We start from the raw sequence: 4,520 nt of genomic DNA on the forward strand, positions 1-4,520 counted from the left end.
GAGACTGAGGCTCCGGGAAGAAGAGGGTGGGAGGGCGGGAAAACAAAGACAACTTGAAAGGGGAAACCGAAGAATATCTTGAAGAGAAAACACTGGTTGAAATCATTGAGGAAAAAAAGCAAAGACTTCGCACGAGTAGGATGGATACTCGATTATGGACTCCGGTTCCCAGAAGAAGAAGGGTGGGCGGGTGGGAAAAGAAAACAACTGAGGATTGAACTCAAAGATGAAGAGGCTCGAGTCAACTTGACGAGAAATGCACCGGATAAAAGAGCTGAGGAACAACGATCGGAAAACCAACTGCGTGATCCTAAAGAAAAATTTGAAGGGGAAGAGAAGAAATTCAAAACACCTACGTCAAGATTCCTTACCAGAGTGATGAAGGGGATGAGGAGTAAAAAGAATTCCTACTCTCCGATATAACTAGACTTCGAAAACAGTTTTCTTCAAGACTTAACAACGGCCAAACTACACGATCAATCAAGGGGGCTCCTAGGGTCGGTCGAGGCTCTGATACCAACTTGTCACGCCCAATATGCGACCCTATCCAAAAGGAACTCGAAGGTCCCACCAAGGATAGACCCGCATATTAAAATGCTTTTGCAAGGTGGATATCATTACATCAACATTACATAATAGATGGGGATACATACATAAGGCATACAATGCCACTCGAATACAACATCATCATACATCAGAGCATCATCTGACTATGGATGAAACACAAACAGAAACTCAAACGACATCCACCCTGCTAGCCCAGACTGCCGACTTGGAACCTATCCCCTGATCGAAGAAGAAGCAGAAGAAGAACTCCAATACAAGAAAACATCGCTCTCGCGTCATGATCATCGCATAACCTGTACCTGCAACTGTTGTTGTAGTAATCTGTGAGCCACGAGGACTCAGCAATCCCATTACCATGGGTATCAAGACTAGCAAAGCTTAAAGGGAAAGGAAGGGGTAAAGTGGTGAGGTTGCAGCAGCGACTAAGCATATATGGTGGCTAACATACGCAAATAAGAGCGAGAAGAGAGCAAGCGGAACGGTCGTCAACTAGTAATGATCAAGAAGTGATCCTGAACTCCTACTTACGTCAAACATAACCCAGAAACCGCGTTCACTTCCCGGACTCCACCGAGAAGAGACCATCACGGCTACACACGCGGTTGATGCGTTTTAATTCGGATCTGGTGTCAAGTTATCTACAACCAGACATTAACAAATTCCCATCTGCCTATAACCGCAAGCACGGCTTTCGAAAGATTATACCCTGCAGGGGTGTCCCAACTTACCCCATGACAAGCTCTCGCGATCAACGAAGGAATAGACCTTCTCCCAGGAAGACCCGACCAGACTCGGAATCCCGGTTTACAAGACATTTCGACAATGGTAAAACAAGACCAGCAAAGCCGCCCAATGCGCCAACAATCCCGATAGGAGCTGCACATATCTCGTTCTCAGGGCAACACCGGATGAGCAATCCGTACAACTAAAACCAGACCTCAAGTTTCCCTGAGGGGGCGCTACAAAGGGCTCTAGTTCGGACCAACACTTAGACAAGCACTGGCCCGGGGGGGCTATAATAAAGATGACCCTCGAGAGAGAGACTCCCAAGGGAAAAGTAGGTGGTGGTGAGGCAAATGGTAAAACCAAGGTTGGGCCTTGCTGGAGGAGTTTTATTCAAAGCAAACTGTCAAGGGGGTCCCATAAATCACCCAACCGCATAAGGAACGCAAAATCCGGGAACATAACACCGGTATGACGGAAACTAGGGCGGCAAGAGTGGAACAAAACACCAGGCAAAAGGCCGAGCCTTCCACCCTTTACCAAATATATAGATGCATTAATAATATAAGAGATATTGTGATATCCCAACCAAAATCCTGTCGACCATGGAGAAATCTTCAACTTCACCTGCAACTAGCAACACTATAAGAGGGGCTGAGCAAAGCGGTAACATAGCCAAGCAACGGTTTGCATAGGAAAGGTGTCAAAGGTTAGAGGTTCATGGCAATATGGGATGGCTTGATGAGCAAAAGATAGGTAACGCAGCAAAGCGATAGAACGAAGCAACTAGCATAGCAATGATAGTAGTGAGATCCAGGGTAGAGGTCATCTTGCCTGAAATCCTGCAAGAAAGAAGAACGAGTCCATGAAGAAGACGAACGGATGAAGCCGAACCAAGCGTAGACGAACGAATCCTCACGATCGCAACGAAACGGGAACTATCGAGAAGAAGCACACAACATAGTAAACACACCACACATGAACAAGGCATGATGCACAACCAAGCATGATGCATGACAAGGCTACATGAAGCTACTCATGGCAAGAGATGATGCGAACAAGAGCAACACATCAAAGCAAGTTTAAATGAGGCCGGGAACAACATATAACAATTCCGGTAAGTCCTCATATGCATATTTCGAAATTGGTCCAGATCTGAATAAACCTTATGTTTAAGTTGTTAAACAGCAAGTTAAGATGCACAAAGATGATCTACACGAGATTCTAGTCAAGTTACATATAAAGATCATTTAGTTCGGAGCTACGGCCTAGAAGATATGAGCAAAACAAGTTAAACATGGCATTGATGCAAAATGCACCCAAACATCAAGCAAACACCTCAAAACAAGGATGCAATATGATAATATGAAACTAAATGCAATTCTAAGCAAGTTACATATAGAGCACACTCAAAACGGAGCAACGGTTCAAACACATACACTCCATACAAGTTATAGCAACAATCTGTCCAAAACAGCAACTAGGCATATTGCAAGCATCCAAATAATATGCTATAGCACCCTAACATAATAACAAAAGGCATGGACATGATGTACAGGTAAAGCATTACAAAACATGAACACTGAGCTATCTCCAGGAATCACTAGAACATACTCAAACACACATAGTAAGATTGCAAGTTATAACAATTTCAGACTTTGCAGAAAATAACATCACGATGCAATGTTCAGAGCTATCAAACAACATATTACAGGAACTTATCATGGCAAACAAAGGCATGGCATGAATCTACTAAATGCATAGATCAAATGTCCTTTACTGACCATAAGCCAAAAAGGATCAGAAAATATGATGGCACCCACGTAAACATGGCAAGTTATAATACAGATTCATACATGGCAGAAACAGAATTATGAAGGCATGTAGATGAGCTTGTGCAACTCAGTACAGATCATTACATGGCATGGCAAGGCACCCAACAGTAAGAAGGAATGTTTGTGAAGTTAAGCATGGCAAGAGCAAGTTCATAGGGTGCATGGATCACTAGGGAAACACATGGTAACAACTGAACTTAATATTAACAGGCTAACAGCAACATTATCAAGCAACTTTGGAGCAAGATATGAACAAGCTACAGCAACCTATAATTGCAACCAGGGGCATTAATGGATAGATCATGACATGTAGTTCAAGACATATTTATAGAACATCTTCAGATTATGCATAGAATGATTAGTAGAAGCAGGTTTACATAGCATCGCGAAATAATAGATTCAGCCTAGCAAAACAGCAACATCAAGTACACTACTTAACAAGCTCGATTCACTCACCACAAGTCATTGCATGACAATATAAGCATAGCATCATCAAGAAGACATATTTGTGAAACAAACCAAGTCAAGAACAAGTCCATAGCATGCAAGGATCAACTATAGCAACCTTGGCTAAATTGAATAACATGTAAACAATCTGCTAGGAAATATTTTGAAGCAAAAGTAGAGCACTCAAATGACATGCTAGACTACTCCATAAATGCAACCAAGGGCATGAATGGATAGACAACAACCACATGTTCAAAACACTCTTACTGAAATATCTCAAAATATGCATGGATCTCTCTGTAGCATCAAGTTTACATGGCATGAAAATAACATCAGAACAGGGACTAAAATCAGCAACATCACGATGCCTAGTTTGCATGCTTGTGCTAGTCACCATATCGATCAAAAAAATACATGGTAAGCACCTCTGTAAATAAGACATAGCATAGAACAAAACACATGTATACATCAACCTCATAGGATGCACACATCAATCATGGCAAAAATGACAAAAGAGCTCGTTCTGTTAACAGACAGCAGAAAACATCATGAAGCACTCTTACAATGATGATTCAGGCATCAAGATGACCTCAAATGAAAAAGATGCAATGGAATGAAATGGTGTACCCGTTGAGACGAACAATTTGACATATTACACGCACGAAACGGAGCTACAGATGCAGAGATACAGCAGGTCAAACAAGGCATGGAAAATTACACAGAAACGGGGACTTGGGGATTTTCGGGGGTCAACCTTCAGATTGGATCTGGGCGGCACGCGGACCGAGGTCTGCCGGCATCTTCGCCGGAGAGGAGGGAGGATGGCGGCCGGAGGTTGGAGAGGGGCGGAGGAGGCCGGGGGCGGCGCCGGTCGTCGGAGGCGAGCGGGGCAGAGAGCCGCGGCTCCGGGCAGGCACGGACGGAGCGGGGAGGCGCGGGGGCGAGGCG

This window comes from Triticum dicoccoides, chromosome 7B (assembly GCF_002162155.2).
Source record: "Triticum dicoccoides isolate Atlit2015 ecotype Zavitan chromosome 7B, WEW_v2.0, whole genome shotgun sequence".
NCBI lineage: Eukaryota > Viridiplantae > Streptophyta > Magnoliopsida > Poales > Poaceae > Triticum > Triticum dicoccoides.